The sequence below is a fragment of the Schistocerca americana genome, chromosome 1, assembly GCF_021461395.2.
Source record: "Schistocerca americana isolate TAMUIC-IGC-003095 chromosome 1, iqSchAmer2.1, whole genome shotgun sequence".
Lineage (NCBI taxonomy): Eukaryota > Metazoa > Arthropoda > Insecta > Orthoptera > Acrididae > Schistocerca > Schistocerca americana.
Window position 1 is genome coordinate 428,033,035 of NC_060119.1, and position 13,666 is coordinate 428,046,700.

Below are 13,666 nucleotides of genomic sequence, written 5' to 3' on the forward strand. Positions count from 1 at the left end.
GTGATAGTTGTCATCTGAGGTGCTAGTCTCAAAAATTTCTATTAGCTTGGTTAAGATAGTTAATGCCCTTACCTAAACTATTTTTAGGTGTGAAAAAGCCTCGTATTGGTGTGTAACATTTCATTATTAAAAATGCTCTGCAACTTTCTTCTTGCAATGTTTTCATGGCATGTAATACAATATGTAGAAACAAGTACTAACATACCTACTGTATCACATGTTATGTGTATGATAATCATTCTTTGAAATACAGCATATGAGCAATAAAACTATAATTGGAGACAGCAAAGTGATGATCCTTTTATCACTACATTTTTTTGACTCCATTCTCTCAGCTATATTATATGCAAATACTTGAGATATTCCATCATCACACTTGTTTTTTAATGCCATTCCTCATTAAGTTCATTCAGTATATTGGCTTTTCATATTCAAGTTTTGAAAGACGTGCTGCTGCCTCCTTATGCTTAAATGCTTCTCTGAAGTTTTGCCCTGTCAAATTATAATTGAAACTCAGCATTTCAAGAATAGCATCCATCCTCTTTGTTGAAAGTAAGATGAACTGCTGCGTATATTTCATTGAATGTATACAACTAAATTTTTGTCTTCAGGTTTTTCACATTAGCATATTGGAAGAGAGGCAGCAAATTAAGGCAGTGGAGGAACACTTTATCCACTATTTATATTCAAAATGTTGAAAACTTACTGGGCTCCTCGCTGTTGCCTTGTACGTCTTTTTCTTCTTTCAGCGTCCATTTGGTGGCTGCTAGGCACTTTAAGCAATTTTTAAACAATTGAAGACAGCACTGCTGAAATCAGTGATAAAGATTAGATTTCAGACAATGAGATTGATAGGTATCACTAAGTAAGTCAGTAACGTACAGCTGTCAAGGAGTCTTAACTTAATAAAGAAGTGGCCATTCATGATGATGATAGATGATGATGATGATGATGATGATAACTATGTGAACATTATTCTATGAAGATTGAAGCACAACTTTATGGGGCTCACTATATGTGGCAGAATTTCATTTGCGGAATTTCCCTCATATTCTTGAGGGAAAAAGCCTTGTTTCACAAAGCTCTTAGCATCCAGTCATGTTCGTCTATCGATCATTCGTATGATTTTGAAACTCGTCCCTGTTGGTTTTTGAACACATTCTAAGTTGAATTCTGAATGAATCATAAGTTGACTTTTGAATGCGTGCATAGTGTACATAACAGCTTTTTCAGTAATAGCTGAAACTTTTGACGAACTTTGATGTAATAGATTCTTTCGCAGAAAGGAAAGCACACCATATAAAGCTGTAGCAAGGTAGAGAGAAAAAATTCTAGGCGCTAAGGATTGAAGAAATGTGTACTGTCTTGCTTGTCTCTTGTCTTTACTGGTTTTATGTACCCTATATTTAATTTTACTTCACACAAAGCAGTGAGTTATTTGCTAATAGGCAATAAAGAATGCAAATTTTCTGATGAGTTCTTGTTTGCCTGATTACAAATAATCCCATCCAGTATTAATTGTGAATTTTTATTTTTTTAAAAAAGAGGAGCAGGATGTCAAACCGGCCGACTGGGAGCAGGAGAGGCACCCCAGGACATTTTAATTTCCACTGTTCTGAATATAGTTTGATGGCATCCATTACAAAATATACACGAAATACAGTGATGTGCGATAGAAGAATGCTGTGTGAAGAGGTGTGGCACAGCACTTTGGCACACTGAAGACCAAATAACATGTCTAGTATTGCCCCAGTTCGGAAGTATCGTAGATTCGGGGTTGATGTGCAGAGCAGTCTGAGTTGTAGCGGGGAAGTGTTTAGTCTCCATGTGACCCGTGTTTACATTTAGTGATTTTGCTGTTTCCCCTTCGTTTATGCTCTCATGCCAAATGAAAACAAAACAGTTTTCTGTGGCCGGGAGCTATCAAGGGAATTAATATACATTCACATAATTATGGAAGGCAAAAGATGTTACTAGTTTCAGATATTATTTTTTTTCTACATTTCTGACAGTCAAGCATTAATCACCTTGCAGAACAATGAAGTTATTTTTGTTGGTTTGCAAAAGAAATTTGGCTTTTATTAATCTTTTCTGCTGAGGCAGTCAGTGTATTTGAAATGAAGGAAGTGTTTAATTCCACACTATTGGCTAGTTTCAACTGTTCGCTGCATTTCAAGTGCATGTTTTCATCTTGTAGCATGCGTGGCATCATGCCATAATAAAGAACCAAACATGAGATAATACGGTACTGGTACTCCAAGAAAATTTACGTCCTGAAAACCATGCTGAAAAGCTTAATATCAGGTCAAGATCTACTTCATTGGGAACCTGGACATAAGAATATGCACTTTAAATCTGCACATTTTAGTATGATTCACGAAATTCTGATGCTCTTAGAGTATGCTCTCATGTCTTGTTTCTTTTGTGACATAATGTAAGATCTTTTAATGTTTTACAATTACGAACATACAGGCTTCCTACGTCATCGTAGCTGCGCAAGCGTGGTTGCGCCTGTTATCTGGTGCTCTATGCCAATTGCTGAAACAAACCTATTTCTAACAGGTTGCAGGAAAATATTGCGAAAGGTGGTTTGAAAAGTGTTACTTTCAAAGTAAATTTCCTTTTACGGAAGTTGAAGTATGTGCAGGAATGTATAATGAATTTCTTAAATCACAAAGTGTTTGACTCTCATTTAAAAATCAACTCTTTGATAATGAGCCATTTAGAATAATTTCAGGCCCAAAACATCAGACATGTATGTCGTTATTAAAAATTTTACTAGCACATTTGTGTGATATATCTTAAAGTGGAACATATGCAAAAAAGATCAACATTATATGTGAAAGCTTAGCTTCTCTTGCAGCTTATTAACCTTAGAAACCAATATTATATGCGAAAGCTTTGCTTTTCTTGTATCAACACTATGTATATTAATTTAAACCATTAACTTTTCCTGTTTGTGTGTTCGCACCTCTTAACAGTGATTGGTTGAATGCATCACATGTCCTATGGCCTGAATATCAGCCGTCATCAGCTAGCGGGATCACGTGACATGAACTATGACTGGCTTACAAGAGCGCATCGCAATCTCGATTTCAATGCTTCAGAAAATAACATACAGTGTTTGGTGGAATTCAAATTTATATTTTCGTAATACGAAAATATGCAACCTACATGTTGCTTCACATCAGAGATCTTTCCAAAACGTGTTTTTTTCCCCCCTGAGTTTCGTTTTTTACAGTGCCAGGAAATTCTACGCCCGTGTATAAAACGCTAACCATTCAAAGGATTGATAAGTTTTACAATTCCGAGGGAAAATATACTGTTGCTTAACATGAAAAATGTTTTTTTTTTTTTTACCTGGGAGAAATTGTTTTTTTAACTGGGAAATCCGGGAATTTTTTTTCCTTGTCCGCATATACACCCTGTGTAAGACTTATACATCAAATACAGGAAGCCTTTATCTACTGATATGTTCTTATATGTCACTCTATTGTAACAGATCATAACTGAAATGATGCATTTTTGAGGGACCCTTAATTTGCTGATGCTTTGCAACAGTTTATGTTCATATCACATACTCTTTGATAAAGGAAATGCACGAAGTACATAATTTATCGTAATAAAATATGGCGGCTCCTCAGTTCTGCTTATGCTCTCCATGAGCAAAAATCGTCAGATGCTGCATTTTACACCCTGCATTATTGTGGAATGTGGAATTCCATGCTGTGATGCCATCAGCTCCTCATCCACGCATTTTTTGATGTCCCATGAGTGTATGGCTTTGAAGTGTCATAAGTATTAAGTTCTATCTTGTAGGGTGTATTTTTTAGTATTAACATTTATCCCCATGTTCTAGGAAAGTCTGCTAAAGAAACTTCAAGAAGATCAAATTTGACCTTCAGAACATTCATTGACTAACAGAGTATTCTAGTAAAAGTATACACTTATCAGATATAGAAAAATTAGGACTATGAAAAAGCAACATTGCAATTTTGAAAATACTTTGTTTTAAGGTATGAATATTCTGGAATCTTATAATTACAGTAATTTTGAAGAAACACATTATTTTACAAAAGACAGTGTAATCATTATAAAAAAGGGAATGAGGGCATTCAAATAAGGTATGTAAATTCTAAAGCAATCAATTTATTAGCAGGGCTGAGTTTCCAAGCACATACATTATATATGAACTCTAAATTTGAAATATTTCCATAACCCCTTGCTTTACCATTTAGTTTGGCAAAATCCATGCCCAGGCTATTGGAAGTGGTGCATGGGAAATGGGTCAGTACAAGCCAGTATGCTGTTATCTGTTATGTAAGCATACACTTACTTGTTTCCCATGATACTGCTCTTGGGCATGTCAACACTGATTTAATTTTAGTATATGTATACTATTTCAAACAACACTTCAAAATAAATAAATAAAATTTTTTATACACAAACTATACTTTAATAGAAATTACAATGGACTTGGGTGCCTTCAGGTATGACTTCTTCAGAAGGAATGAAATAATACTATGCCTAAAAGTAGATATTGTTAACAAAAAATATGATTACAAGAACAAATCCAGCCCTTGAATGAATTTGTAATAGGAAAATACCTACAAATCTAATAATTAGTAGTCCTGCATGGCATGGTAGTTTCTAAAGCATTCCCATATAGCTTTGCTTATACACACACACACACACACACACACACACACACACACACACACACACACACACACACACACACAGAGTAAAAAGTGAAACAATGTGGGAATGCACGGAGTGTAAAATGGATGTATATAAAACTCGCTTCTGCCCCCTCCCTCCCCCTGTGTCTCATCCCACAGATTGATATGTCTTGGGAGATGCGCCCAAACCTGCACTGGAAATCAAAAGAGTTGTTTCACCTAGTGAAGCATTTTGTCATCCAGTAACTTGACATCTTTTTAAAATTACCTGTGCTGTATTTCTTTGGTAATCAATATATGTTTCCTCTCTTTGACCATGTATTTTTTCATGGGTAATGTATGTATTGAACAGAGCCGTATGCCACATGTAAAAAGAAAGTTTTCGGTATCCTTCGAGGACTTTTCTCATGATTTGGAAACAAGTCAACATCTGATTTTCACAATCAATTCTACCCATTCCCTTATTCTATTCATGGATGCATTTGAGCTTCATTGTTTTTCTACAATGTACGTCTATGTGTTCAACCAACTCTGCTGTTTTGTCTTTCCATAAGACAAGTGTGATGTGCGTATGATATCAACAGAGTTGGTTGGAAGCATAGACACATACTGTAGAAAAACAACAAAGATCAAATGCATCCTTGAATATAATAAGGAAATGGGTGGATTTGGTTGTGAAGACCAGATCTTGGCTTGTTTCCCAATCATGAGAAAAGTTTTCAAAGGATGCCAAAAACATTCTCCTTTCTTTAAAATTTGTTTTTGAATGTCTTTTAGCATATTTTGCATACTGCCCCAACAACATTTGTGTTCCACTGGTGTTATTTAAAAAGAGGGTGAGGGAGGAGTACTAGTTGTCAAGAAACAAAGTGTGTCCCTTATTCAGCATGGATTTTGACAAGTCCATGATAACATTCTATGATGCACCTGTAACCAGATTAATTTTGTCCTGGCTGGTATATATTTTGAAACCGAAACAAAACTGGTACTTGCCTCACAGTTCATAAAATCTTAATCCAAACCTCACTATTTTGTTGCATTACATTTTCAATGACATATTCAGATAGTTACGGATGATGAAAATTTAACAATGATGGGGGACGGGAATTCAACAGTAGGAAAACAAAGAGAAGGAAAAGTAGTAGGAGAATATGGAATATGGGAAAAGAATGAACACTTGGTTTAAGAATTGAGAAAGAAGGTTGTATACATGGAGGAGATCTGGAGAAACTGGAAGGTTTCAGATTGATTATATAATGAGAACACAGAGATTTTGGAACCAAATTTTAAATTATAACAAATTTCCAGAGGCATATGTTGATAACAAACACAATTTATGGGTTATGAACTGTAGATTACAACTGAAAAAATTGCAAAAGTGTAGCAAATTAAGGAGATGGGATCAGGATAAGTTAAAAGAATCAGAGAACGTTGAGAGATTCAGTCAGAGCATTAGGCAGTGATTGACTAGAACAGGGGAAAGGAATACAGTAGCTTTGAGGTATGAGATAGTGAAGGCAGCAGTGGATCAAATAAGTTAAAAGAAAATTCCTAGAAGAAATCCATAGGTAATACAAGAGATATTGAGTTTAACTGGTGAAAGGAGAAAATGTAAAAGTGCAGAAAATGAAGCAGACAAAAGGGAATACAAATATCTAAAAAATGAGACTGATGGGAAGTACAAAATGGTGAAGCAGGAATGGCTATAGGACAAATGTAAGAATTCACAAACTTACATCATTAAGGGAAAGTTAGATACTGCCTACAGGAACATTAAGGAGCCCTTTGAAGGAGAGAGAAGCAGCTGTATGAAGAGTTTACATGTAAAACCAGTCTTATGCAAAGAGGGGAGCTGAAAGGTGGAAGGGGTGTGTAGAGGAGCTATACAAGGGAGATGTGCGAATCATTTGATAGAGCACTGAAAGGCCTTGGTTGAAGCAAGTCGGTGTAGGCGACATGTCTTTTGAACTACTGAGATTCGTACGAGAGTGAGCCATAACAAAACTGTTCCACCTAATATGCAAGACATATGAGACAGGCAAAATACCCTAATGCTTCAAGAAGAATGTAATAATGCCAATTCCAAAGAAAGCAGATGCCGACAGGTGTGACTGTTACCAAACTACCAGTTTAATAACTCATCGTTGCAAAATACTAACATGAGTTCTTTACAGAAGAATGGAAAAACTGGTAGAAGCCAACCTTGGGGAACATCAGTTTGTATTCTGGAGATATGTAGGAACGTGAGGCAATACTGGCCCTGCAACTTCTCTTAGAAGGTAGGTTAAGGAAAGGCAAGCCTATGTTTATAGAATTTGTAGATTTAGAGAGATCTGTTGGCAATGTTGACTGGAACAGTCTCTTTGAAGTCCTGGAGGCAGCAGGGGTAAAACACTGAGATTGAAAGACTATTTACAACTTGTACAGAAACCAGACGGCAGTTATAACAGTCGAGTGTCACGAAAGGGAAGCACTGGTTGAGAAGGGCTGTAGCCTATCCCCGAAGTTATTAAATCTGTACAATGAGCAAGTAGTAAAGGAAACCAAAGAAAAATTTGGACTAGGAATTAAAGTTCATGGATACGAAATGCAAAGGTTGAGATTTGCTGATGATATTGTAATTCTGTCAGAGACAGAAAAGGACTTGGAAGAACCGTTGAAGGTAATGGGCAGTGCCTTGAAAGGGGATATAAGATGAATATCAACAAAACCAAAGCAGAGATAATGGAATGTAGTGAAATTAAATTGGGTGATGGTGAGCAAATGAGATTAGTAAACGAGACACTAAAAGTAGTAGATGAGTTTTGTTATTTGTGCATAAAAAAAAACTGATGATGGTTGAAATAGAGAGGGTATGAAATGTAGTTTGGCAATGGCTAGAAAAGTGTTTCTGAAGAAGAGAAATTTCTTAACATTGGATATACCGTATTTACTGGATTATAAGATGAGGTATTTCACCAAATTTGTCATTTCAAAGGTTACGGGGTCATATTGTATTCACAGACTGGGTCAATGTTTTTATATTGTTTAATAGATTAATATAGGGATCATCTTTCATTTACAGATGAAGCTTTGGGTATTTAAATTTTGTAGAAATTTATTTTGAAGAATTCTGATGACCAGGGCTTAGCAAACAGTGCTTTCATTTGAATAGGCTTGAGATTTCCCGATACATTGAAGCACTCGATACAGTATCACTGTTGCTCAAAAAATCACATGATACCTGACTTGTGGCACAATTTGCAAGGGATACGTGAGAAACTATGAACTAGCCACTAACACAAACTAATGCTTCACTTAAAAATTGATGATTTTTGTGAAACGCAGGAAGAAATAGCATTAAATTCCATCAACTTACAAAAAAGTTATCACACATATATGAATACTGTATACATTATGTTGCTTTTTAAGTAAAGATAATATTCAAAGGTGATAATCTTGTCTTTCAGAAACCATTATTTGATTTTACACCAAAGTCAAAATTCTATTTGATTATGACAAACTCTAATGATTTGCCAAGTAGATTGAAAATGAGAATTTCAGTCGCTGTTCACGTATTAGAATACTGGGGAAAAAGTCACCAACTTTTAATCAGCTTTAAAGCAAGATGGTGACATTAAGATAAAACAAGAAAGAAAATTAGTCCAGAATTAAATGTCCAACAAACAAAATAAATCACATTAAACTGATTGCAATTGTTATCGCAAGGATAAATTACAGCGGAAAGACCCTTTGTGGAGTTAGTACCAACAGATATCACTAGATCAACAGATATCACTAGATCATGGGATGAGCAGAAGTTCCACAATTGCATTGAATCGTGATTGCGATCTTTTATTAATATATTAATTGCTATAGTTATGTATGACCTGTATATTAGAAGGTATTGCAGTCCTTGTTTCACTGTTGTTCAAGCTCAACTCTATATAATGGTTGGAGGGGGTGATAGTGATACCATTTTGGCTGATATATACGATGACTGCTGGGTAGTGAGTGGCGAGCGGGCGGTAAATTTCATCATGTTGCTAACCGTGGGGATCTATACTGTGTTCTTTGGCTTTTTATGAACAGCTGACATGTTTAAACTGCAGTTTTGCTTAATATATTTGTACTTGGAATTGAAATGACTTTAAAACTGGACAAATACTCAACAATACCATACAGTTCTGCAGCAGATACTAAAAGTCTAGATTGGGGCCAGTGGTGTACTTCCGTATTTCATGCATCAATGTTGTCGATGCCCATGGTGAGGTATGATGGGAACGATGAGCTTATGTCAGCTGATCGTTTTACACAGCCAATGAGAGAGAGGCAGGCAGATGAAATGTTTGAAAACAACAGACATTGTAACATTCTCACTGCAGTATAGAAGCGAAATCCGCTGTGTGTGTTCTCATGCCCCACTGTAACCACAACCTCGAAAATTGCAACATGTTCAGAAGAAGTAGCCAAATATTTGTGGCAGCACAGATGTAAGTTTCACAGCTGTCATGTTAGGATAATAACGATGACGATGATGATTAAAATAGTGATACCACAAATGACAGGCTAAGTAATTTACTTGTGACTGGTTTCGACCACTATTCTGGTTTCGAACGCTGTTCTGGTGTTCATCAGACCCCTTGTTCATGAGACCCCTTACTCTTTGGTGAGAGTAACAGAAATGTACTTTGAGGAATGTAAACTACAAGCACAAAAATAAAAATAACACGTTAAGAAATACATAAAAGAGACAGTTATACCTATGGGTGTCTGCTGCAACTGACGAGGAGCAGGCATCACTATAGGAGGCATACAACCACTGCTGCATGACTTGCAATTCGGATTGCTTAAATAGTGGCGGAAGCTCCACTCTCTGTCCCCAGCACTACATCATTGCTTGCCAATGGCCGTAAAACACTTAAAATAAAGTCCAAATACGATTGTTTGTGTTCAGTATTTATGTCCAAACAATAGGTATATTGAAAATACAAATAAACTTTATCAAACCATAATATAAAACTTAAAAGTTAGTAAAAAGAAAGAAAATAAGCTATTAACATATAAGAATATGCATGGTGCCATTTATAGGGCCCTGAGGCAAACATGTTTAGCAGAAACACTGCCAGTAACCAGTGTTTGCAATGTTACACCATGATTTATAAAATGAAAATAAGCATTTGATATAATATTATTTATTTTCATCCTACAAATCATGGTGTAACATTTGCATAAGCCAAGATGTAATAGCTGAACAGTGCTTACTGTATGATGAGGATACACTGATGTTTTGTTGCTATGAGTGTAGAGGTGATGCATGTTCGTAATCATCTTTACCTTACATATGTTTGAGTCCCATCTACATCTACATCTACATTGATACTCCGCAAGCCACCCAACGGTGTGTGGCGGAGGGCACTTTACGTGCCACTGTCATTACCTCCCTTTCCTGTTCCAGTCGCGTATGGTTCGCGGGAAGAACGACTGTCTGAAAGCCTCCGTGCGCGCTCTAATCTCTCTAATTTTACATTCGTGATCTCCTCGGGAAGTATAAGTAGGGGGAAGCAATATATTCGATACCTCATCCAGAAACGCACCCTCTCGAAACCTGGCGAGCAAGCTACACCGCGATGCAGAGCGCCTCTCTTGCAGAGTCTGCCACTTGAGTTTATTAAACATCTCCGTAACGCTATCACGGTTACCAAATAACCCAGTGACGAAACGCGCCGCTCTTCTTTGGATCTTCTCTATCTCCTCCGTCAACCCGACCTGGTACGGATCCCACACTGATGAGCAATACTCAAGTATAGGTCGAACGAGTGTTTTGTAAGCCACCTCCTTTGTTGATTGACTACATTTTCTAAGCACTCTCCCAATGAATCTCAACCTGGTACCCGCCTTACCAACAATTAGTTTTATATGATCATTCCACTTCAAATCGTTCCGTACGCATACTCCCAGATATTTTACAGAAGTAACTGCTACCAGTGTTTGTTCCGCTATCATATAATCATACAATAAAGGATCCTTCTTTCTATGTATTCGCAATACATTACATTTGTCTATGTTAAGGGTCAGTTGCCACTCCCTGCACCAAGTGCCTATCCGCTGCAGATCTTCCTGTATTTCGCTACAATTTTCTAATGCAGCAACTTCTCTGTATACTACAGCATCATCTGCGAAAAGCCGCATGGAACTTCCGACACTATCTACTAAGTCATTTATATATATTGTGAAAAGCAGTGGTCCCATAACACTCCCCTGTGGACGTTTGATGGTAATATCAAAGATGTGTTTCAATTTCATTTTTATATTGCTCCATTGAGGTTCTTTAATGTTTTTAATGTTTTAAACATAATTGTAAACTCTGGATATAACTGCTGCCTCACATCTGATGTACATAACATTAAGAATAGGAATATTTCGATCTTCTATGATTATAATGATTATAGGTATTATTTTCTCACCATCTATACTTGACATTTGCCATTCACTTCTCTGTACAGAAGGGCACTAATGTTTTATAACTTCATACTGTCTGCTTGTAACTCCATTTAGTAGTTAAAGGTAACATTGGTTTTGAATATAATTGTGACAGAAATAATTTTCAGTGTATAATAACCATTTTGTTTCATGATTGGTAGGAGTAACATACTGATTTTGATGAACACTGATGATTACTAGCGAGCCAAATATTTAAGTCAGTACTGATGTATCTTTGATGTTTAGTCATAATACATCAATCTGCAGAGCATTGCCATGGTTACTTGAGGCGTCTCTGCTAAACATCTGTGCCTCATGGTTGTTACACACAGGGCCCTGTAGAAGGCACCATGTGTATTCTTAACATTAATAGTGTATTTTCTTTCTTTTTACTTAATTTTAAGTTTTATGTTATGATTTGATAAAGTTTATTTGTAAATTGCATGTCGTGCAGCAGTGGTTATAAGCCTCCTAGGGTGGCGCCTGCTCCTAGTCAGCTTCAGCATACTCCCTTGGATATAGCGGTCTTTCTGTTACGTATTTGTTAATGTGCTCTGTTTATTCTTGTGTTTGTAGTTTACATTCCTCTAAATACTATGATGTTACTCTCTTCACAGAGTAAGGGGTCTGATGATTGTCAGAACAAAGGTCAAATCCACCAGTAAATTAAACAAACAACTTTTTTCTGTTGTGACTGTTCCATTATATAAAAAATGAACAAAAACGACTGTAAAAGTAAATATTAATGTAAACTATTTCTTTTTTCTTATTTTATTGCTGCTTGTATTATTAAAATTTAGACAATGATTAATAATGTAAGTATAGAATTGGTGTAATGTTAACTATTTAAGCTGACACCTTATGTCAATATACGTTTGTGATTTTGATTGGACTGAATATGTCATTTTTCCTCTATGGAGCATCTTAATAAAGCAGGGTTGTCTTATACTTGGGTAAATATCATAGATTAAAATGTTAGGAAGTCTTTCCTGTAAGTATGTGTATGGAGTGTAGCCATGTATGTGACACATGGACAATAAACAGTTTTGATAAGAAGAGAAAAGAAGTATTTGATGTGTAATGTTACAGAAGAATGCTGAAGGTTAGATGGGTAGATCACATAACTAGTGATGATGTACTGAGTAGAATTGGGGAGAAAATAAATTTTTGGGGCACGTGGCCAGAAGAAGGGGTCCGTTGATAGGAGATGTTTGGAGAAATCAAAGGATCACCAGTTTAGTTTTGGAGAAATGTATGGGGAGTAAAAATCATAGAGGGAGACTAAGAGATGAATACAGTTGGCAGATTCAGAAGGATGCAGAGTGCAGTAGTTATTCCAAGATGAAGAGGCTTGTCCAGGATAAAGTAGCAGGGAGATCTGCATCAAACCATTCTTCAGGCTGAAGTGCACAACAGAAAAACATTATTAATATGATAAACATTATTTATATTCCCTTAAGCATTTGTGTATGCTGGTACATAAATTGCTTTAAATGTTTGATTCCAAAGATTGACGATAAGTCTTATCTTTTGATGCCAGTCAGTTTTGTCAACAGTTTCGCTGTAGCAAAAATGTAAGTATTTTGTAACTGGTTTAAATCTTTTAAAAGGCATTACTTTTTAAAATATTGTTTTTTCTACTTGTCTTTTAGACCAGTTCATTTGTGTATTTGGTTTTCTGACTTTGGTCATCAAAATGCACAGTGTGGAATCACAGTCCATAGTAGGCCTTTATTTCATCAAAAGTAACAGGATGCCAAGTTTCATGCACTTTCCATTTTTTTCCATTCGTTTTCTATTATCTGATCTGCGACTGTATTTCCCTAAATTTATCATCAAACATAATAGAAAATAATTCTAATAATCCTGGGTGTTCAGTTACATAATTTGAAACAGGTGCTTTTATGCCACAAGACTCAGAATAGTTTCAAATGATTGGTTTGGTTTTTCACTTCCTGCCAAATCCACGATACACATGATTTAGGTACTGAATTTTCCTCTTCACTGTTGTCATTAGTAGTTAAACATTTTACATGACTTATGTTTTGTATAATCACCTTACTAACACTGGATTCTTCTGTAAACACCCCTCTCTTGACGTTATATAAAGGATTATTAAATTTTTCTTCCAAAATGGCAGTACAAAACTACTAAGCGGGCTTGCTTTGTAACAAAGATGTAATGAATCGTGACCAATTCTCGCTGGGTAATGCTGAGAACTAGACCATAGTTATAATTGATTAGGGTTTGTCTCATGAATTACACTTGTGAAGTTTACTTTTGTCCTGACTGTCATTCACATGAGTGAGAATCATAATGTTTACATTTGGCCTGCATTTGTTTTCACAAGTCTGACTCGAGATATTTGTTTGGTCCAAAATTGTTATCATGAGTCAGACTCGTCAAAGTATGGCTTGGGGTTAAAGAAAACATACTAATACACACTAATTATAGTTATTATCAGCAACATGTAAATTATGCACTGAACGATCGATTTCAGAAAAATATTATTAAAAGGATAG

At 36.0% G+C, this 13,666-nt stretch overlaps 1 protein-coding gene across 1 annotated transcript in view; it reads left to right on the top strand.

Moving 5' to 3' along the window:
• The window catches only part of LOC124602586 (ubiquitin carboxyl-terminal hydrolase 34), a 499,996-nt gene that overhangs the window by 65,319 nt on the left and 421,011 nt on the right, over positions 1-13,666 (top strand). The window lies entirely within an intron of this gene.